The 23904-nt window shown below is 48.4% G+C and overlaps 1 protein-coding gene and 1 pseudogene across 2 annotated transcripts in view; one reads left to right on the top strand and one right to left on the bottom strand.

Annotated features, from left to right (window-relative positions):
* CUL1 (cullin 1) overlaps positions 1 to 23904 on the top strand; it is a 77418-nt gene that overhangs the window by 5223 nt on the left and 48291 nt on the right. The gene's annotated exons all lie outside the window — the stretch shown is intronic.
* Positions 17675 to 17780, bottom strand: LOC114508276 (annotated as a pseudogene).

Here is a 23904-nt window from a genome sequence, read left to right on the forward strand (position 1 = left end):
ATATGTAACAAAGGCTTATAAAATATGCAGGCACTTTGGACTGGCCAATCTGCTTCGAAGGGTTCAGTCTAAGAACATAAAAGCCGACAAGCAGATTCACACTCTGTCATGGGTGCCCTGTTTAACTAGTGCCCTCTTGCCGAGCGTCCACGTTCCCTTTTTCTGCTGGCGGGGACGAGATTTCAGGGTTGTTTAAACACTGTCTGCAGTGATTATTCAGTGAATATTAAATGACGAAAACATGCTATACAACAACACATACAATGTATAAAGCATTTTTTTTTTGGTGTGGGTAATTGCATTTTAAAAAGATAATAAACCAAAATGTTAATAGTGATTATCTCTGAGCAGTGGAATCATGGGTTATTTTTAGTTTATTCTTTTTTCCTTCCAGTTTTGTTTTTTTTTACAGTACACGTGTATTTATAATACAGTGGATTCCTTTCTAGCCTCCTCCCCTTCCCCCCACCCAAAAAAGGCAATAGAAGCTCTGGGTCTCCTTGGGAACGAGATGTTTTCACCTCGTTTAATGCTGGGATCACCTGGTGTCCTCGTTACTTGGGTCCCTTCCCAGGTGCGTCCTCCCCCTCCCCTAGGGGTAAACATCTGACTTGCCGCATGCTGTGTTTCCTGGGTTGGGTTCTCCTTTGCTGATCTATATCTTCCCATTCTTTCCCCCATGTCTTAATCTTTCAGCTACTCTGGTGCCCTCACGTTTCATGCCCTTCGTGAAACTGTCTTAATCTCATGAAACGCACTTATGTTTGGGTGTTTTATTCCATTGTAATACTGGATTATGTACCGATGATTGTCTGTGTGAAAGTTTTCTTAGTGGCATTGCGAACTTTCCCTTTTTGCTATTTACAACTTTTAGTAGATGTACTTTTAAATTAAATGTTTAAACCTGTATGCTTAAGAACATAAATTTGCCTTGAAAGTTAGAAAAAAATGAATTCTTTTGGTGCAGTTTGTGCTATAGCTTGGAACGTTGAAAGGTCACTATTGATTTAAGCAGTGTATTCTAAATGACACGAATTAGTGACACTGTGGGAATTACGAGAGAACAGGTGCACAGGTGTCCCCAGATGCCTGGGGCAGAAAGGCCTTCAGTGCGCAGAGAGTAGTTAAGTATACACTGACCAAGATGGTTCCGTGTGCCTGGGAAACATCAGAGGTCGGGACCTGGGAGCAGGGCCAGGGCGCTCACCCCGCGGCCTGCAGGGCGACCGAGGCCTGCTGTGCTCGGACTCGCAGGAGAGGTCTGAGATCCCCGGTGGCTGCCCAGCGGCCCACAGACGTGTCCGTCCCAAGTGGAACCCCAGGAGCAGAGCTCCAGGCCCAGCTCTCTCCCGCCTTGAGCCCCGAGCTCCTGCTGGGGACTAAGGAGACATTTGGTTTTGGGGGGGGGGGGGGAGAAATCATCTGAGAGCGGTTTCTTCCCTCTTCTCCCACCTTCACAAGATTTACTTACAGGTTCTTCCCACATGTGATAGCGCCATTCGCCCCACACTTAGTGTGTGCCCGGGCCAGCGTGAGCGCCCGACAGGGACCCTGGAGCTGCTCCCCCGGCCTGCTTCGTGCAAGGCCCTCTCTGTGGACACAGGCACAGGCGTGTCTTACGAGTCAGTCATCGGGAGAGACTCCCGAGATCAGAGGGTCGTCTTCTGTGTGACAAAAGGGAAGGCTCAGGAATGGGGAAGACACTAAGCCTGTCGAGCAGTTTTGCCTGGAGTTGGCGGGTACCTTTGTGAATGTCGCGTGTGGGCGACTGCCCTGTGTGGGGCTGGTTTGGTTTGGTTTAGTGGGGGCATAACTGGGGAAGCATACTGTGCCTGCAATCACTTTGGACATTGTACTGTTTGTTTGTTTGTTTGTGTCACAATTATTTTTATAATGTAGGGGAAGAAGACATTTTACTTGTGCCCTGATTAAATCAACATGAGCCCTGGCTGGGTAGGGTCAGTTGGTTAGAACATCGCCCTGGTAAGCCAAAGTTGAGGGTTCGATCCCCCGTCAGGGTACATACAAGGATCAACCAATGAATGCTTAAATAAGCGGAACAATAAATTGATGTTTCTCTCTGTCCCCCGTCTTTCCCTCCCTCTCTACCCCTTCCTTTCTAAAGTCAATTTAAATTTTTTTAAAAAATCAACATGAGACTAACAAGAGAGAAATGACTGAATTTAATTTCATGCCTGTGTGTGGGAACCCCCGTGCATGACAGGTTCGGAGACCCCGGTGCGTGAGAAGGTCGGAGGCAGAAGGGCAAGGTGAGTTGTAAGTGGCATTCTGAGCAGAGGACGAGGTGGGCCCGCCCTGGGCTTCCGAGTGGGGGGTCACTCTCAGGGTGGGAGCAGGTGTTGCGTGCTTGTGTAGCAGTTGGCCCTGCCTTATTGGAAAGTCATAAAAGGTATTTCTGGTAATACCTCTTGCTGTGGGCAAGGCCCCAAACTTAACGTGTTAAAGAGAGAAGTTTCTTGTGAGCCACCAGGACCCCCCCTTGCCTTCAGCCCAAAGCAGCCTGCACGCCGGAGAGGCGCCCCCTGGAGGGCCTGTCCGAGTCCCTTGACTAAGGAAGGAGCTCGGCTGCGGCACCTGCCGCGCCACCGCGGTCCCCGAGTTTCTGTGTGTATCTGTGCAGAGCGCTGTCGGCCCTTCTGTGTTCTGTGGCGTATTGGGGGGGGGGGTCTGTGAACAAGGTTAGGAAATGCTCGGTTGAGGAACCAGCTAGGTTCAGTATGTTACTGTACATGTATGTATCCCCCTGCTCTTGTAGGGAGACCTGTCTCTTACAGTATGTATGTGTGTGTGTATGTATGTATGCATGTGTGGATATAAGGCTACCCTCGATTTGACAGTATCCTTTCAGGAAGAAAACCCTATTCCCACGGTAAAGCACGTGCTGACTTTAGAATCACAGAATGCACGCAGCCAGGGGACTTGCAGGAGAGGTGTATGTGGTAAACCTCTGTTCATTTCCCCCGTCTTTGGTCGGATGCTGGTCAGCATCTTGAAACACTGGTGCTCTTCGAGAGTGTGGGATCCTGGTAGGTAGAGTACAGGTGTTGTTACTAGAACAGAAATGCTTCACAGTATTCCTTGTTCAGAGCTAAATCGTAACTGCTGTCACGGGAAGGCTCTCACACAAATCCAGAGCACACGCACGGACCGGCACTAACGCGGGACCCCAGAGCAGCAGCGGCAAAGTCAGAGCGTGCGTCACTCGCGTTTTCTCGGTGGTGCCGCCTGTAAGTGTACTTTTTACACCTGCTCTGTCACATTACCTACAGAGGTACTATTTCAGTGTTTTTCTTTAAAAGTCTAAACTGTCTGAGTTTGAAAAGCTTTCAGTCCATCGGAACTCAGACTTTCCTTCCCCTCTCAAAGGTGCTCTTCTCTCTGTCCTGATACCTCTTTCCCCTGCGTTTCTGGCCCAGGGTCTCCGGAGGGAGCACTTCACATGACCTGGGAGGTGAGGTTTGTTTGGGAAGTGGAAGCAGGTTTGTTTTCTAGAGCATTTTGGCCACCTGAGGAGGGGGGTGTGGTATGCCACATTTTCCAAACTTCTGGGCCAGGTCCCCCTTCCTTTGTCTTGAGCGATCTCTGGCGCTAGCTTCCGTGGAGAGCACTTGGCTCTTCAGTTCTCTTTGCTACTGTGAATGGGCATTCAGGAGGTATCTCTCTGACTCGATTCTCGGCTGTAGCTTCTTGTTGTGGTGGGTTTTTCCCTTGCTCATCTGGCCCTTGTGTCCTCGTGTCTCCTGTACCCAGGGTTTGTCCTGGCCCCCACAACTGCAGCGTCGGCCCCCCGAGGGAATCCAAGTCACCGTGACTTGGCAGAGCAGGAGCATGACTTGCCCCCAGTGCTGGTCCGTCCTTCGCCGCCCAGCCCCGCCTCACCCCCTCGGGCTCCCGAGCCCCGCACGTCCGCCCTCACAGGGTCCTGGCCTACTGCTGCGGGGGTGACTCCCTGACAGCGGCTGCGTGTCGGTCCCGGCCCTTCGTCCTGTCCGGTCCTTCACTCTTGGGGATGTGACTGAAGGACATTTCAGTGAAGCAAACAGGTTTAACTTTGAGATTTTACTTATAATAAATGGTGAATGTAGGAATTTTCACTTGATAGGCTAATCTATGGAGACTGATTAAAGAATTCACAGACTGTAACCAACAAGTTGTATGTTACACTAATGTTTCCTTTTGAAAGTGTGGTTGTGGCGTTAAGATGAGCATCCATTGCTTTTCATGGAGCTGTATGGCGGGGGAGAGAGAAGGAGAGAGGGAGGGAGGGAGGGCGAGAGCGAGAATGTGTGTGTGGCTAGGACAGTAGACTCCCTTAGCAGTTGTAATGAAACACGACTTCCTGGCGTGTTCTGATGACTCCCTTGACAGTAGGGAATCAAGAACTGCAGTTGTCATATTAAAAAGAGATTTTTTTCCCCAAAATGCAGAGGGTGTATTTGTTTTGTCCAGTCTTGTGTGGACTAAGTATAAGTGCCCACTCTGTGTGTGATCTGGAAAAAAAAATAGTCCTATGCTGTGCTTCCTTGTATAGTTCATTGCATTTATATTTTTGCAGAAATTGATTCATTTGCAAAATATTGAGGTTAAATTTTACTTTAGGAAATCGTGTTTGGAAGCCCAAGTCCTCTGAAGTGTCCTTTTTTATATGTGACTTACTGATACAGAACTATAGGGGAAATCTGGATTTTGTGATTCTGCTGTTGTTTTAAAAAATATTAACTACATTTTCAATGGGAACATGGTTTGATAGGTTTCAGAAATAAGCAGTTTGGAGCACAGGCTTGAAAGCCTTGCCCGAGAAAGTGCACAAGCTAATGTGTCTGGATTAGGAGTCGTTCAGGTAAAAAACAAGTGAAAATTGCAAAAGCTTGAGTCGCTGGTGGAGCCGTCGTCACAGATGAAGCTGTTGTGTGGTTTTATCAGGTTTTCCCCTGTGTCACAGATATGGCCAGGGCGTTTTAAGTGGGGGGGGGGGGGTGTTTTTTAGAAGCCCCCCTCCTGCCTCCAAGAAAACCGCTCACTGAAAGTAACTATTGAATGGCGTGTTTTCTGAGAGGAGAAGCTGATCCCCCATGGTTGAGAGACTGAACCTACTTACTCTTGGTGGGCCCGAGCCCAGGTTTAAACACACACTGTGCATCCTGAGCCTCCCCACACCTTCGGCCCCGATATTTATAATGTCTGGAAATACTACGTTTGCAAGCGCTTGATGTTACAGTAGCTGGTGAGGACGCTTGCCACAGGGTGCTTGTTACCAAGTGCGGCGCTGAGCGTGAGCCCAGATGGAGCGCAGGTCGCCGGCGGGCGGGCCCACGGGGGCAGCAGGTGTTGGGCAGCAAGCTCGTCGTGACCCTGGGTAGCAGGATCGTTGTCCATCCACCTGAAAGAGGGCCTAGGGAGAGTAAATTGGTAAACTGTATTCAAAACAAATCAAAATGTGAAAGTTCCAAATAAGAAAAGCATGGTGAGGGAAGGGCAGTATCTTTTGTAAACCAATTTGTAGTGAAATGGGAAGTGTCTTTCAGAGGTCATTTAGATAGGGCAAGTGGCCTATCAGAATTATTGAATGGAGGGTTAATTTATATGTGTTAGTGGATAGAAAACTAAAAAAGCTTGAAAACCTGGATTCGGTGGGTACCTTCTTGTTCCCTTGGAGACGTGGTAGCTTTCCAAGTCTGCCTAATTGGCAGCCACTACTGCGAGGCTCAGCACTCACCAGCAACGGGCCAGATTTCACCACACGTGCGGGAAATGTGGAAATGATGTGAGCAGAGTTGTGGGAGCTAACGATGAGCTGGAGCTGATTTAAACGACAGTTCCAGCGTGTGCAGTAGGACAGTGCAGCCCTCCCTGGAGCAGGCCTCGGGCCGCTGCCTGACCAGGAGAGGCCAGGCTTGCCACCTGCTCGTGACATGGGGCGGTGCCTTTCCAGCTGAAGGTAGAGTCTGGGTTTCCACCGTTGGTGGCCTCGGGATGTTTCCTGTGTCACCACCATCCTGTCGCCCCAGGAGGGAAAAGCAGCTTGCCCTTGGTGCTTGTGAGTCTGCGCGAGTGCTGGGACCGCAGGACCGGAGCCGTGCTCCGCGTGCTGGTGTGCGGCGAAAGCTCTTCCGTCCTGGGTCTCCCAGACGCGGGCTCCACAGGACAGCGGCTTCCCCGTGACTAGAGGGTCTGCAGGAAATCTTTCAAGCAGGCATTTTAAAGCATTCTGTTACAGCAACCGTATTTGGTGGCAGAATGAAAGACTCGGATGGATTTTAAGATAGAATGAGCTTTCAGAGAAAATCTGAACTTTCATTTCAGCAAGTGCCCCTGGCTGGACCCCAAGTCTATCAGAACGTGAAGCTCACCGCCCTGGGCCCAGAGGGGCAAGCCTATGGGAATGGTGGGGAGGACTGGCCCTGGTGGTGTCAGTTATCAGCGCTTTGTGAAATTTTCAGGCAACATTAACTTATTCATTCTGACTTTAAAAAGCATGTTTGTTTTGACATTTTCCCCCTGAAGTTTATTATTTAAGTACCATGCTAGAAATTTCAAGGACATCTAAACAGCCTTGTAAAAGTGTTAATGTGAATGTAGCAAGTACTTGCTATGTGTCAGGTACTCTTCTGAATATTTTGTTTACCTAATTTGTCTTCCTCACAATAGCCTCATAAGATACGTACTGTTAATATCCCCATTACAGTTAATTATAGGGACAGAAGGGGAGGAAGCCTGTGAGTTGAGGAGCCAGAATTTTGAAGTTCTACGAATATCCCCATACATTTGAAATGATCATGTCAGCCCTGGCTGGTGTGGCTCAGTGGATTGAGTGCTGGCCTGTGAACCAAAGGGTCACAGGTTCGATTCCCAGTCAGGGCACATGCCTGGGTTGCAGGCCAGGTCCCCAGTAGGGGGCATGTGAGAAGCAACTACCCATTGATGTTTCTCTCCCTCTCTTTCTCCCTCCCTTCCCCTCTCTCTAAAAATAAATAAATAAAATCTTTTGAAAAATGGTCATGTCATTGCATAGTGTGGCTCCATGCTTCTTGAATTGTTTGTGCAGTAAGAGATGCATTTTGTAGGATGACCCCGTACTCACATAGACACACGTGGAATCAAAGATGACTGAAGAACCCTTTCCTTGTATTCTAAGAGCTCTCTTCTTTCTATTGCACCATTTGAAAAGTTGCATTGCCATTGACTAAGTCACTGTCATGGCTCACATGTTAATGGATCACAGTTCTCGATTAAAAACACGTACATAGTGTAGATAATCGGGACCAAACCTAATACTGCTCTGCCTTGCTTTAACGTGAACGAGAATGCTTGGTGATACGATACACACAGGCACTGAGCTAGACCGTTGAGCAGAGGTGTTCGTTAAAGCTGAAACAGACCCGACGGCAGCTAGAAGCAGTCTATGGGATACGCTGTCCAGTGGCCGCGGTCCTCTGCAGATGTTCAGGTTTTCTGCAGCAGCACACACCAGTGATGCTCGCGGTACCCTCCTTGGAAGTCACGTGGTAATCAAAGCGGAAAGAATGTATATGCCGACTGAATGAAGATTCAGTTTTGAATTGAGCCATATTTAAAGCTCTGAGTGCTTGTATATGGATTTTAGGAATTAAAATGGCCCCCTTCTATTAATTGTTCAAGTACCAAATCTAAGAGAACAAAAACAATCTCCTAATACTAAGATGTTCATGGAACATGCCCACTTAATGACAGCTGACATTTTTGTTTAATTGTAAAGTTGTGTGTGTGTGAGGGAATGCGTTGGATCAGCACATTTCTGCATTATATGATTAGGACAGAGATTGATCTCCAGTGGAAGGCAGCTACATTAATTTATTCAGCGTAAGTTTAAGGGCCTACAAATTTCAAAGCCCTGCTGGCTTTTAGAAAGTGGAAGACGCGTACAGAGAATTAAACTGCGAAGCTTTAAATACATTTGCTCTTGACCTACCCCAGAACGGTGGTTCCTAGCCTTCTTTCTTAATTTTTTAAAGCCATAAGTTTTACAGTTTCTTGGCTTGTTTGAATAATTGTATTTCTCTTAAATTTTATACGTGATGTAAAGGTGTTCTCCCCCATTTTTCTCAGCACTGTTACTGTGCTGGTAGAAATAAAATGACAGTTGTTAACTGTTCAGCATGCTCCTTTATGCTGGTGGGCTGCATGGGTTTGCTTTTTGTTTGTTTGTGTGTGTGCGGTTTTTTGTTTGCTTTTTTTAAGTGTCATCAGAGATGTAGGTTTGTACCCAGACATCCAGAGCAGTAAATTCACCAGTATTTCTGGAGCCCCTGACGTGTGCCGTGGCGTCGTTTGGTGCTGCGGGTTCAACTGGGAACCGAGCCCCTGCCCCAGCCACAGAACAGAGCCCACGAGTCAGAGGAGTACTCCTCTTCAGTCTGGAAGTCCCAGAGCCACATAGATGCCCTGTTTGCCGAGAACCTGTAATTATTGATCTGTTTCCCTTTTTAATAGAAAAGGGTATAAATTCGAAATCTACTTGTTAAGATACCGATTATTCAGATAGTAATAATTAACAAAACAACCTAATTTTGAATTAAGAAAAATAAGCAAATATACTGTTTGCTCTTCGATACTAGTTTTTTGTATACCTAAGTTCTAGATTGAGATACAAGTGTATTTCATGAGCAAAATATGAAAATCAAAAGTAAGCCTCTAATTTTTTGTTTTCACTTTGATCTTTTTAAAGACTTGATTTTTAAATTATAGGTTCGCAGCAAAATTAAGAGGAAGGTACAGAGATTTCCCCTAGACTCCCTGCACCCACCCCCCCACCCCCCCAACACACAGCCTCCCCCGTTGTCAGCGTCTCTGTGCTCTGTTATCTGCCCTTTTCCCCGACCCTGGATCCTTCAGGTTTGCATCGTTTTGCCTTTTCCAGGTGTCATACAGTTGGCACCGTGCAGTGCGTGGCCGTTTCAGACTGGCTTCTCTCACTTGGTGAAATGCACTGAAGTTTCCTCCAAGTCTTTTCGTGACTTGCTGCCTCGTAAATTTACTCTTAGGGCCGAGTAGCGTCCCACTGGGGGTGCCACAGTGAACCCACTCGCCTGCCGAGGGACGTCTCGGCTTCTTGCAGGTTTTAGCAGTTATGACTAGAGCTGCTGTGAAGGCCATGTGCAGATTTTTGTGTGGACATAAATTTTCGGTTCATTTGGATAAATACCAAGGGGTGTCATTGCTGGATCGTGTGGATGATAATTTTATATATATATAAAATACATATATTTTTTTTTTACAGAAAGTGTTTAACCAAAATTAAAAATCAAATTTTTTTCTACATGGTTGCTGGGTCATACAGTAAGAGTGTGTTTAGTCTTGCAAGAAACCGTGAACTGCCTTCCGAAGGGGCTGCACCGTTCCGCGTGCCCACCAGCGGTCATCAGCGCGCGTCCCTGTGTCCCCGTCCTCGCCGGCGTGCGGTGGTGACCGGGGTTCGGAGCTCGGCCTCCCTCCCAGGCGTGCGGGCAGCGGGATCTCGTCCCAGGTTGCGTTTCCCCAGCGAGGTGGGGTGTGCAGCGCCTTTCCGTGCTCGTGCGCCGTCTGAGTGTCTCCCTCGGTGAGGTCTTGGGCCCCTGTGTCGGTGGAGTGGTTGGTTTTCTTGCCCAGTTTTAAGAGCTCTTCATATATTTTGGCTAGCAGTCCTTTATCAGATGTGTCTTTTGCAAATGCTTTCTCCTACTGTTTGGCTTGTCTTCTCGTTCTCTTCACATCGTCTGTCACGGAACAGAAGTTTTTAGTTTTAATGCAGCTCGGCTTATCCGTGATTCCTCTGGCCCCGCCGCCGTGCTCGCCCACGGAGCCCGCCCGTGCGCGCGGCCGCCCGGGTTCCTCCGCCGTTGTCTTCCGGGGCAGCGCGGTTCGCTCCCCTTCGGTTTTGAGGGAGGTTTTGTGGATGTGGCTTGACTGATGTTCAGCATACTAACCAAAGTTGTCCTTTTACTGGGTTTTGCTCATTTTCTGACTAAAATTAGGTGAATTAGATGGGTCTTCAGAGGTCATCTCCTGCTACCCGTTATTTTTTTAGAGGAAGAAAGAGCTGTCAGTTGGAGAACTCCTACTATGTGCCAGGGGTAGGACCAGGCGTTTTTACGTACGATGTCTCATTCGAGTCGCTACAACCCTGAGAAGCTGGTGTTCAGCCTTCATTTAAAGCAGGTCGGCACAATCAGCACCCGCATCCGGAGAGGAGCCAGGGCGGGCCCTTCTCCGGAGTGGCGGGCGGAGCGCTTTCCAGCTCCCCTCTGGGGAGATCGGGGCCGGGGGTCACTCCATGAGACCCCTGCGTCCCACGGCAGTGGGAAGCATGAGCGCGGGCAGTGCGCGGGCGGCTTTGTGTCGGACCCCGGACCCAGGGTCACGCCGGTCAGCTGTGAGACCCGCGCAGGGTTTTGTTACGGGCTGCCGCCGGGGCGACTGTCGGCCGTGCGCTGGTGCTGAGTGAGGGCCGTCTCGGAGGCGGACGCGGGCAGTTGTCACGTTTTAATTGTAAGGCCGTGATAGCCACGCTTCTCTGCCTGCCCGCTTTAGACTCTAGGAGCAAAGTCCAGGTCTCACCCCCGCTTCACTGTGTAATGGCAGATGGGGACAACAGGTCGCCACTTGCTGTCCTAGCCAGTCTGGACTCCTTCTGTGACCCAGGTACCGGGACAGGCTGGTTTCTGGTGGTTTTCATCAGCGACACGTGCAGCACCTTCTCTAATCGCTCTGGGGGGGCCGTTTCCATAGCCTTGTGACGTGGCGCCTGCTCTGTGGGAGCCGCGTGTCTCCTGGCACTCACTGCCTCAGTGACGTTTTCATAGGAGACCTGCTCTCCTTTTTTTAATTCTTTTTTTACTGGATGGTGAACACTGAATGATTTCATTAATGATTTTATTTGTTTATTTTTAGAGAGGGGAGGGGAAGGAGAAAGAGAGGGAGGAGAACATCAATGTGCGAGAAATACAGTGATCGGTGCCTCTTGTGCGCCCCCTACCGGGGGACCTGGCGCGCAACCCAGCATGTGCCCTGAGTGGCCTTTCGGTTCGCAGGCCAGCACTCAGTCCACCGACCCACACCAACCAGGGCTAGACCCTCTCTTTGATTTATTGCAGACCTTGAACTCTGCCAAAGGCTAGAAGTTTCATAAGACCACCCTTCTCTGGCTTCTGTTTTCTGGCCTCCCAGGCTGCTCCCTGAGTGCTGTCTCTCTGTAGCCTCTGTCTCCCCCTCTGCCTCTGCCTCTGCCTCTGCCTCTGCGCCTCCATTCTCGCCCCCTCCCTCTCGGGGGCAGGAGGGAAGTCAGGGACTCATTTGCCCATGTGAATACAAACTTGAGTCCGCAGGTCTATTAAATTCTTCCTGTATGCTTTAAGGATTTTATTTGCATTAATGCCAACAATTTTTGCCTTTTTGCACATTACTAAATTTATTTCTTCAGGTGTGATTTTCCTTTGGGCTACATTTCTAAACTGCCTGCTTAGACATTTCATTTTGGTGTTAATTTTTTAAAAAATCATTTCACATTTAACATCTACAATTAAGCTCTTCATCTTCCTTTAGATTTAGGCTTCTTCACATTAACTTACTATTAAAGAGAAATTCTCTTAATAACATCACCTTTCTCTTTTGGGTTGTTTCTCTTTAACTTCCTTTACCCCGGGGTTTGCCAGCAGGAGAATTTTTTTAAAGAGTGTTCAATTTATTGATACAAAGATTTCATATAGTAGACAGATGCAGGAATCCTTGGATGGTCATCATTTAACCCAGAACTGCCCCTGAAATTTTGCGTGTGAGTTGGTATTTATTTACAATTACAGCGTTGCCAGGCATTACCTAAAACACAGGTACAGTCAATTGGTTGAGATCCTATTTGTCAGATGTGGCTCACAGACGTTTTTACAGCTTTTACAGTGTAACTTTTTGGGCTTTTTTTAAACTGTAAAAGTTGTCAACTAAAGTGTAGCAAACATGTCCACCTCTGAGAATTACACGCTAACAGCCTTTGACATATTACCTCTTTAAGGTCTAGACTGGGCTTTGTACCGACTGTGCGTTCAGCGTACCGCTGAGCACAAACGACGCCGGTGACAGGTGTCGTGGAGTAGCGCAGGGGCCTGTGATTTCGTGTGGGCCACACTGGGTGCTGCTAAGACACCTGTGCTGTTGCCCCCCTTCGTGACTGGAGGGACTGCCACTGAGGTGACAGGTTGGTGAAACGTGAGGTGTCGTTTTCTCCCATCTGCATTCACAGTCTCCAGGTTCCCGTCCTCGGGCCCCCCACGGGAGTCTCCTCGACTCCAGCTCCTCCGCCCCGTGTCTGCCCGCCCTCGTAGGGAGCCATTTTTAGTTTCTGGTTTGTCCTACCACTTGGGTCTTTTCGAAAAGAGAAACATGTAGCTGTACCTGTGTGTTTGGACTTACCCGCTCTGCCCCACCCCCACATACAAAAGAAACCTTGCTTTTTTCAGTTATGTGTCCACTAAGAAATCACTGTATTATTATTATTACTATCAGTAAGTGGAGCTCAACTTCATTCCTTTTTATAACTGCACGATGCTTCACTGTGTGGGCACGCATACTTTAGTCCTCTGTCCCCTCTCAGTGGATTTTGGGTTGATTTTCAGTCTTTGCAGTGATTCAGTTTGAGCTTATTATCTGTGGTTTGGGCCAGTTTATTTGGGGGAGAGACTCCTAGGATTGAGATTGCAGGTCAAAGGGTGATGGGTCGGTAATGCCCTTAGGTCAGCCCAGCTACTACATTGTGTCACCGAGCACTCACACCCACACCTGCTAAGTTGTTTTGAACTGCTAGTGTGCTCTGTGAAATCCCGGAACCCGGAGGAAAGGTTTTGGAGGTTTGAAAGGGCAAGTCTGAGAGATGGTCCCTTGTCATCCTTAACTTGTTCCTCACCTGTGCCCACGTGTCCCTTTGGCTCACTTGCCACGATCCCTGCTGGTTGTGGTTTTAAGCCACGTGTCTGAGTTGAGCCACGTCTCCACCCTAACGGCCTCCTGGTTGACTTCACTGCCCGCAAGGCCCTCTGTCCTCCCAGTGCCACAGAGCGCACAGACCCCCTGACCTCGAGTCACAGCTGTTGTCTGTCCCTTTTGTACGGCGGTGAACCACGTGTGCCGCCTGACAGCACCGGTAGCTCCCACTGAGTCTTCTAACTTACACTGTCCCCCGTTCATATGCGGTGCCGGAGAGTGCGAGAACCCTCCCCCACGTGTAGTTTCTTAAACAGCAGCTCTGGATGCCTCCTCCCCGTAGAGCACTCCACACTGCGCGCCTTCTTGCTGAGGCCTCCACACACGCAGAACCTGGGCATTTTGTAGAGATGCACGTCTTTCCGTGAGTGAACTGAATTTGACCCGTAAACGTTTGTAGATAGCATGCCTTAAAGCTGTTTTTTTTTTTTCCTTAACAGTTTTATTGGTGTGTAATTCACATACCATAAAATTTACTGGTTTTAAATGTATAATTCAGGTTTTTCACTAGAGTCCAAGTTGGGCAGCTACCCCACAGTCCGGTTTCAGAACGCTGCCGTCGGCCCAGAAGGCCCCTTGTGCCTGTGTGCCGCCAGGCCCCACTCCCTCCCCAGCGAAGCACTCACCTACACCCCGTCTCTGCGGTTTGCCTGTCCTGTAGATGCCATATAGTAAGTGGAGTCATGTCGTGTGTAGTCCTTGCATCTGGCTTTCGCTGGCATGATGCTTTGGAGGGTCGTCACGCTGTCGCACTGTGTCGGCACTTCATTCTCCATTGCTGCATGGTGCTGTCTTGTGGGGACTGTATGACACATTGCCGATCCATTCACACATTGATGGGCATTTGGGTTGTCCCTGTCTTTGGCTAATATAAGGCGCTGTGGACATACGTGTGCAGGTGTTTGGGTGGACATGTGTTTTGTTTGGGTTGCTAGAGATCTAGTAGTGGAATTGATGGGTTGTGTGTTAAATTTATATTAACTAATCTTGGCTTTTAATGCCCCAAATATTTAATGACTTTGGGTTTTTTTAGCATATTTTATTGACTATGCTATTACAGTTGTCCCATTATTTTCTTCCCTTTATTCCCCTCTGCCCTACACCCCTCCTGCCTCTAAAATCCACACCCCCCACCTTAGTTCATGTCCATGGCTCATACATATAAGGTCTTTGGCTTCTCCATTTCCTGTATTATTCCTAACCTCCCCCTGTCTCTTTTTTACCTACCAATTATGCTTCTTATTCCCTGTACCTTTTTCCTCCTTTTCTCCCCCATCCCTTCCCCACTGATAACCCTCCAAAGGATCACCATTTCTGTGATCCTGTTCTTGTTCTAGTTGTTTGCTTAGTTTGTTATTGGGTTTTATCTATTTTTTATTTTTTTTTAATTTTTAGAGGGGAAGGAAGGGAGAAAGAGGGAGAGAAACATCAATGTGTGGTTGCCTCTTGCATGCCCCCTACTGGGGACCTGGCCTGCAGCCCAGGCATGTGCCCTGACTGGGAACTGAACTGCTGACACTTTGGTTTGCAAGGCTAGCACTCAGTCCATTGAAGCACAACAAACAGGGCAAAGATTTTATTTATTTTTAAAGAGGGGAGGGAGGGAGAAAGACAGGGAGGCAGACTTTTCTTTTTTTAGGCTCAGTTCTTGATAGTTGTAAGTTTGTTGTCATTTCACTGTTCATAGTTTTGATCTTTTTTTTTCTTAAATAAATTCCTGTAACATTTCATATAATAAGGTCTTGGTGATGTTGAACTTTAATTTGACCTTATCTGGGAAGCACTTGATCTTCCCCTCCATTCTAAATGATAGCTTTGCTTCATAGAGTAATCTAGATTGTAGGTCCTTGCCTTTCATGACTTGGAATACTTCTTTCCAGCCCCTTCTTGCCTGTAAGGTCTCTTTTGAGAAGTCAGCTGATAGTCTTATGGGAACTCCTTTGTAGGTAACTATCCCCTTTTCTCTTGCTGCTTTTAAGATTCTCTTCTTATCTTCATTCGTGGGTAATATAATTATCACTGTATCTTGGTGTGTTTCTCCTTAGATCCAACTTCTTTGGGACTCTCTGAGCTTCCTGGACTTGCATGTCTAGTTCCTTTGCCAGATTGGGGAAGTTCTCCTCATTATTTTTTTAAATAAGTTTTCAATTTCTTGCTCTTCTTCTTCTCCTTCTGGCACCCCTATGATTTGGATGTTGGAACATTTACAGTTGTCCTGGAGGTTCCTAAGCCTCTCCTCATTTTTTGAATTTTTGTTTCTTCATTCTGTTCTGGTTGAATGTTTATTTCTTCCATCTGCTCCAAATCGTTGATTTGATTTCCAGTTTCTTTCCCTTCACTAGTTGGTTTCCTATATACTTTGCCTTATTTCAGTTTTCATAGCCTTCACTTTTTCCTCTATTTTGCCACCATACTCAACCAATTCTGTGAGCATCCTGATTACCAGTGTTTTGAGCTGTGCATCTGATAGGTTGGCTATCTCTTCGTTGCTTAGTTCTGTTTTTGGAGTTTTGATCTGTTCTTTCGTTTGGGCCATATGTCTTTGTCTCTGCACAGACATATGCAGAGACACGACACAGCAATTTACCAGGGCTGCATTGTTGTGTTGTCTGTGGGGGAGGGGTCCACAAGGGAACAGTGACACTTGCTCAGCTCTCAGGGGGCTTTCAGTCACTTAGCCCGCTGTCCATAAGCAAGTTGGGCCCTTCTACTGCTGATTCCCAGGTGGGTGGGTTTGTGTATGTTCTAGGATCCCTGTGGGTCTCTCCAACAAACACTCTTGTGAGACTGGGAGTTCCTCCCACCGCTGCAACCCCTACAGATTTTTGCAGCCAGAGGTTTTGAGGGTCTATTTCCCATCATCGGAACCCTGGGTTGCATGGTGTGTCTCACCACCCAGTTGTTCCTTCTGGTTTACCCACACGCAAGTGTAGGACTGCCTGCTCAGCCAGCCGCTGTCTTGTCACACATCCTCACCACCGAGGTGTCCCGTCCCCGTCACTCCTACTAGTCTAGATGATGTGTCTTTAACTCCTCGGTCGTCTGCTTCCATACTGCTTGATTTTCTGGCAGTTCTGGTTGTTTTTTATTTCTAGATTGGTTGTTATCCTTCCTGGTTGTGTGAGGAAGTGAAGTGCTTCTACCTACGCCTTCATCTTGGCCGGAAGTCTAATGACTAACTTTGGGTAAAGGCATAAACAATGTTTTTTGAGCAATTCTTACACATTTAGGTCTTTGGAATTTGGTTCCTTGGTTGTTTGAGAAATAACAGAATCCATTTCCAATTTGGGCGTGTGTCTCTGTTGCTTCTCTTTATAGCCATGGGTTTAAAGATTTTGAATGACTTTAAGTAGAGACTGAACTCAGCTCTTGTCTCTAGAAAGCCATTTGTTAAGATACTAACTGGAATTTTTTAATGCTTGTAATCTGTAATTATTTTAACTTAATTGTAATTATGCTTTTCTATATAGAGATGGGATGATATATTTATATTTTATAAGTATAAATTTTGCAAACCTTTAATTTCTTAATGAAGTCATGTAGGCTTATCTAAGGGTAAATGCCCTTCCTAGAAGATATACACTAGAACCCTAATTATTGAGTGCACAAATAAGTGATCTGCATTTAGAAGATCTTTAAGTTCAGATTCCTTCATGATTAAACAAGTGAGATTTAAAAATAATTTGCATTCAGCCCTGGTCAGGGCATGTGCTGGAGGCAGCCATTTGATGTTTCTCTCTCTCCCCACCCCCCAAATCAATGAACGTGTCCTCAAGTGAGCATTGTAAAAATAAGTAAAAATAACGAACATTCAAATGCTAATTGATGACTATTTAAATGAAGTAGAAAGCCCTACATAGTTTTGGGGGTGTAAGTGTAAGTAGTGTCCAGTTCATGAACTCTCTGGCTCTCCCTGACCTGTTGGCTTGCAGCCCTTCGGACTTGTTGCACGGTCTCATCCTGAAGCGTTCGCTTGTCTTCTGCACGCCGCCCCAGGAGCAGGGTTGTCACTGCGAACTGAAGTGGAAGTCTCGGTAGCGCCTTTTAGAGGAGCTCACTGTCACCTTCTGCGGAAACAGCTTGCGGGGGCAGGGAGGCCGTGGAAAGAATGTGGCTTTGGCATCACGTGCTTGGGTCTGAATCCTTTCCACTTACTAGCAGGGTATCTTTTAGGCAAATTATTTAACATCTGTGAGCCCGAGTTTCCTCATTTGTAAGAAGTAGACAGCACCACGCCGAGCATAGGGGTACTGTGAGGGTCCGGTGAGAGGAAACACTGCAGCTCCTGCCGGCACAGAGTCCAGCGTCGTAGCCTCCGGTGAATGCCAGGTCCTTCCCTCCAGAGTTGGTGCACTGACACGGAGCCAGCAGCAGCTCCACGCGACGGGTGCCGTCTGGGGGTGGGCACGGGCGTGCGTGCGTGGGGGGCCTGCGGAGGGTGGTCGTGGAGTCTGCTCACTGGGTAGAGTGAGTAGCTGTGTGCACGTTAGGAACGCACCCAGCAGCAGTGTGGGGGGTGGGCTGGAGCGGGTGGGACTGCTGACCGGCCAGTGAGGAGACTTTTGTCAGTGACCCGGGAGATCCCAGCCATCCTGTCGTTTCACCCCCAGGAGCATGTCTGGTAAGCATGTGGTGTTTTTGCTTTTGCTGTTTAAACAACAGCACAGTAGAACCGGGGTGGCCAGTGCCTTGACCAGACCTGTACTGTAGGGTCATGACGGCGTCTTCCCGTCTTGTCAAGGGCACTGCTAGCCTTCTCTCCCCTCGTAGAAGTACTCCTTTGTTTTAAATCTTCCGTGTGAAAGGGGTATCGGTATTGTGTACTGTATGGTTTGCCTGTCACTCTTCTCACTCAGGGCTCTTTTCATAGTTCATCCGTGTCGTGGTGTGGGTGTGAAGTTGACCCACTTGGTGTGCGGTCTGCTGTGCGACTCTCCTATAGTTTATTTGTGAGTTCTGTTGCTGGACGTGCAGGTGGGCCCCAGGCTTGGGGGTCTTGTTGTCGTTCTCACGAACATGTCTCGGAAGCACATGTCTGCATGTTTCCTAGTGTCTGTGCCCTGAGTCTCTGAGGGTCTGGCCCGTTCCTCGTGCTGACAGGTGTGCGCACTTCAGGCAAGTCTTACAGAACAGGCAGTGGCTTGTTGAGTGAGACCCAGGATCACTGGCATTTTAACCGGATTTAAAATGTCACTAAACTAGAAAAGCTAAACTTAGTTTTATCTATCTATTTATTTATTTAAGTAAATATACTTAATCCTCACCCGAGGATATGTTTGTTGATTTTTAGAGGTGGGTAGGAAGAGAAACCTCAATTTGTTGTTCTACCTATTTATTCATTGGTTGACTCTTGCATGTGCCCTGACCCGGGATCAAACCTGCAGCCTTTCAGATTACCGGACAGTGCTCCAACCAACTGAGCCACACCAGCCAGGGCTTCTGTGATTACTTCACAATGTATAGGTTCCTCCCCTGGAGTAGAAATGTAGTTATGTTCGTTAAAGTCTTAGGAATTTATGGTTTACCAGTTTTTCTTACGCTTTCCCCCTGGTCTTACTCTTTATGTTTGTGCTTGTAGTATCAGGAAACCAGAGTTTGCAGGAGTTACTATGACAAGAAGATTCTGGGGGGGGGGGGGGGGGGTTCAGTGGTGCTTCCTTCATTGACTTCTTTCCTTACAGCTGGCAACGGGGAAAGTACGTCTTGACTTTTTGGTGATGACTCTTAGTTGCAGTGGTATATTTCTGCCCTGCATGGAAGGTGGTGCCTGGGAAGAAATGAAGTCCTTAAGAATTGGTGTCCCTGTCTGTTCTGTGTGTGGGGATTGCAGGCTTGTTAGCGGCTCTGCTCGTGCCCCTCCCTGTCGTCTGTCTGCTCACCACCCGATTTCAGGCGTTTCAGGCGTTCAGTGGATGCTCTGGCACCCAGCCCGAGGCCTTCCTCTCCACATCCAGCCCCCATGATCTGGGGCGATCCAGCTTCTACGGGGGTGGCCCTCCCGGGGCTGTGACCTCTCGCTCCCAGAGCGCCCTTCTGACCCCAGGCCTGGCCCCCTGCACCGCATCCAGAGTCGCCAGCCCCCCTTCCAGCCACAGCTCCCCGTCCTGTACCCCTCGCTCTTTTTCGTGGGAGAGCACGGGGGCATCCTCATCGCACGTTACATCCCCTTGCAGCTTTCGTCCCTCTGCACGGCCGAGGTTCTTAAAGATAGTCTGCATTTTGCTCCCTCCCAACCTGTTCCAGTTTCACTTCTACCCTTAAAACCACAGTGAAACTGTCCTTGCTGAGGTCACCAGTGACGTACATGAAACCAAAGCCCAAAGTGTCATTTCAGAAGTCATCGTGACGATGAAAATAGTATCTAGCATTTATGAAACATGGTGCTGCCTCATTTAACCCTGACCCCTGAGTAACAGAGATTTCCCCAAGAGCATACAGAATGGCAGTGACCGCTGTTGGGTCTGGCCAACCATGGTCTTTTCTTCCTTGGGCCTCCAGGAGGGAGAGGGGTGGGCAGGTTCTTACTATTTGGGGCTTTAACTTTGCAAGTACAGGCTGCGGGTTCCCCATCATCTAGTCAGTTTCCGAGTGTTCCTCAGAACTCAGTTTGGACTCGTCTTTCTCTAATTTTTCTGATTCACCTGGTTCCAGATTCAAGTAGTGCCTGTCAGAGACAATCACAAGCACCACTCCTGTGCAGGAGTAAACCACCTGCCACCGATCTGTCCCCCCTGCAGTGTGTTCTGTCCCCGTAGACGGTCCCCTAGTCCATTCGTCTTACAGCTGCATGCGGCTACTTATTGTACCTGCTCACTCCAGCAGGAGAGGACGGCCTCACTGGCTGCTCACTGCAGTGTCTCCGGGCCAGGCCGGTGGTAGCGGGTTATCAGAACTCAGCTGAAGTTAAGCGCCACTAAAAAGCAAACACCTAGAAGCGCTTTAGCCAGAGACTAGCTTGATGAGCAGTAGACTGGTACGGAGCTCACAAAAACAGTGAGGTGCATTTCACTGTGAAGTGAGGTATATCTTGTTACAAAGTAAAAAGGTTGCGGAAGAGTGTGCGGTTGATCCCAAGAGTTAGGAATCAGTAGGGATCAACACAGGTTTCTCTTTCCCTTTGAACTGTGTTGTTCCTTAAAACGGGGATTTCTTGAAAAACCAGTCACATTCAGGAAAAAGTACTCTATGGCCAAATCAGTTTGAGGAGATACTTTCTATTGTCTTTCTGATGGAAATTCATGAGACATGTTTGCTTATTCAGGCCTCTGAAGTCTTGTAGCAAACACAGCATTGAACTTCACTGGAGCCAGCCAGCATTTCCCAGACGGCCTTGGTGCCCCGTTAGACGGTGTTAGTGTTCTGAAGCAGCCCTTTCGTTGCTGGCGAAGCTCCGGCTCACCGGGACCAGAGAGGATGTACTTTTCAGAATTTGCAGCTGCTAGTTCACACTTGGACTCTATGAAGGAACTCTGTGCACTCTTCGTCTTGACAAACAGGTTGTTTGATCAGTGCACAGTTTGAATTGCTACAGTTTGTTTAATGTCGCTCATGTTGACTTTCACGTCCCCTTGAGACAAGAGACTTTTCAGGGGGCACGTCCTTAAGCCCTCAGCCTCCCTTCTCCGTCGGACCTGCTTGCGTGGGCTCATGTGTGCTCCCCGTCGTCTCACGTGCCGGGGAGATGGTGAAGGGGAAAGGTGTTGGGGGAGCTGTGTGCACATGTTGTCCGTCAGGCCTCATGGCCACTGGCTGGTGCGGGAAGGTACCGCTGGCTGCGGCCCTCGCCGGGTTGCACTTGGTGCCTCGTTCCCTGCGCTTCCACGCAGCGAAGTAGAAACCCGCAGGCTCTGTGTCCGAAAACTTCGTGTTCCTCCTGGGTGCCCCTGACCACAGTCGGTGACCCCTGTAATGCCGAGGGTCTGTGAGGGTGGGCCCCTTGTCGTACAGGCTTCTCTGCTAGGTAAGTGTGCAAGGAACCCATCTGTATCGGTACGCCAGCTGGTTTTGTTGTGAGAGGCCGTGTTCGGCTTCAGTGGGCTTTTTTTTTTCGAAGACTCTTTCAAGACCTTTGCTGATTGCATGATGGGTGATTTACCAGGGCACCTGCCCACACTGCAGAGTGTTCAGCAGTTTTTTGGTAAAAACAGCATGACCCCCATGCCCTGCCCCAGTTTACCCAGTATCACCCTAAGTGACTTTTTCTCCCTGCATGAAATAAGTCCTCAAAAGGACTTTTTGCCAGTGGGGAAGAGGTGAAACAAAAAATGGCAGTAGCACTAAAAGACATGAAAATTGACAAGTTCAAAACTGATTTGAGCGGTGGGGAAAAACATCTCGATAGGTGTATTGCATCAAATGGAGAGTACTTTGAAGGTGACTGAAGTTTAAACAATTTTTTATCAATAAATTCTGGGGGTCATTTTGGTCGTCCCCCCCCGCCATGTATACCAATGTACTTTTGAAAACTGCCTGATTTCCTAAGTGTACAAGGTCTGTCCAGGAAAGTACCCAGCCACACCATGTGAAAAAGAGACATTTATCGAAGAAGATATAAGAAACATTGCACACAGGACAGTGACACCTCAGTCCCCTTCAAAGTAGGCACCTTGGGACCTCACACAGTTCTCTCAGTCGCAATCAGCTGACCCTTCATATTTTCCTGAATCTCGTTGACAGTCAGAAATTTCTCCCCTTTCAAAGGTGATTTTAGTTTGGGAAAAGTCAGAAGTCACAGGGTGCCAAGTGTTGGCTGTAGTGGGGCTGAGTCACCTGGGTGACTCGATGTTTCGCCACAGAACTCTGTGCCAGACGTGATGCCTATCAGGTGCATTGCGTGGTGAAGCTGCCAGTCACCTGGCTGCCTATAGCTGGGGCCTTCTGAATCACCCGAATAGTTTCTGCGGAGGAAGGCTCAAGCTTCATGCAAAATCAGTTGCAGATTCATTGCTCTCCTCTCAGTCATTCTGAATGTGGCGGCCACACAGTGCACATGCTCACTCAGCGTTGTCTTCCGCCCTCACTGTGGAGTGACGTCGTCATTGTTCACGTGTGCACGGTCTCGTCCACTCTCCTCTGCTGCTGTGACATCTCCTTGGAGGTCACACAGACCGTTCTCCTTGTATCAGCAGTGGTTGTACTTTTTCCAGACAGACCTCATCTATTTTGTTTAGTTTGATTTTAGTATCTATTGGCATTTTGGCCAGCCTAAGTCTTTTCACTGTGAGATGTCATGTACTATTAGGAAAGTATTTTAACTCTTAACTGAAAAGCATTTGAACCTTTCTGACTTCTCATGAAGTCTGCTTAAGGTTCTTGACAGATTTTGATGGCCCAGTTATGAAATGGAGAGGTCATAGCTTGTAAAGTGGCATATTTCTGAAAATTCCACATTGGCTGATAAGCTAGTCTTTTATGGACACCTATATTGTACCTTATTGCTCCAGGCAGGGGTGGTTTGTTGTTTGTTTTTTTTTAAGATTTTATTTATTTCCAGAGAGAGGGGAAGGGAAAGAGAAAGAGAGGAAGAGAAACATCAGTGTGTGGTTGCCTGTCACGTGCCCCCAACTGAGGACCTGGCCTGCAACCCAGGCATGTGACCTGACTGGGAATCAAACCAGCAACGCTTTGGTTCATAGGCCTGCACTCAAGCCACTAAGCTACACCAGCCAGGGCTGCTCCAATCGGTTTTACAATTACTTTAATTCATCAGAAAAGATGCATAAGCAGGTTAAACACTCACAAACACACCCTAAGGTGGAAAACTCCATTCCCAGAACATCTTGGGTCCATTTGGACACCCTGGTAGACACAGAGGTGCCAGCCTGGGGTCTGTGGTCCCCAAAGCGGCCAGCAGTCACTCTGCCCGGGCTGCCTCAGAGCCAAAGGCCTGGCCCTGTAGGGGGTTTGGAGGGGCTGGTCACACACAGTCCACCTCCTCTACCCAGCCCAGTTCCCGCCCTTCACCTCACTGGCTTCCTCCCTGAGAAGCACCTTCCCCCCTCCCCAGCTCTGCCTCTGTCCTGCCACCTCTCCAGCGAGCCCAGCCGGGGCAGCAGCTCCCAGTTGCTATCAGTGTGGGACCGCCCCCCACCTTAAGACATTTTCTTGTTGTGCTGATTCTGAACGTTTGCTTTTAGACTTAGTTTTAGATTTCTTTGCTGCAATATTGGCGATTAGTGTTTAAGTATATAAATTGGAGGCTCTCTAGGCAGTATTACATATATAAGATGATCCCCTTTAAACTCCTCGGGCTAAAGACAAGGACGTGAACTTTTGAAGCCCGCAGATCAGCTGTGAAGGAAGTTGGGGTGCTAGGTGGGACAGCCAGAAAGAGGGAGTGGGTGGACTGAAAGAGAGGACACTGAAGCGCAGCAGAGCCAGGCAGAGGAGAAGCCTTCGGTGTTCACCACTGCGCATCTTGTTGTACGTGACCTTTAGAAAACTAAGAGCCATGTGATTTCACTCACTTGTGGGACATAAAAGTGAACTCGGGGACACGGGCAGTGGTGTGGTGGTTTCCTGAGGGAGGGGGTGAGGAGGCGGGCAGGGCCCGATTAACAGACAGTGACAGGAGATGGTTTGCCCGGGGCGGGGGGGAGCACAGTACAGTGTACAGATCTTGTGGCACAGAAATGTACACTTGAAACCTACCTGACCCTATGAAACAGTGCCACTCCAGTAACTTCAATAGAAACTTTTTTTTACTAATACTGCTTTTTTAGAAAAAGATTTTATTTATTTATTTTAGAGAGGAAAGGGAGGGAGATAGAGAGAAACATCAACGTGCGGTTGCTGGGGATCATGGCCTGCAACCCAGGCATGTACCCTGGCTGGGAATCGAACCTGCGACACTTTGGTTCGCAGCCCACGCTCAATCCATTGAGCTACGCCAGCCAGGGC

This window comes from Phyllostomus discolor, chromosome 10, assembly GCF_004126475.2.
Source record: "Phyllostomus discolor isolate MPI-MPIP mPhyDis1 chromosome 10, mPhyDis1.pri.v3, whole genome shotgun sequence".
NCBI classification, from domain to species: Eukaryota; Metazoa; Chordata; class Mammalia; order Chiroptera; family Phyllostomidae; genus Phyllostomus; species Phyllostomus discolor.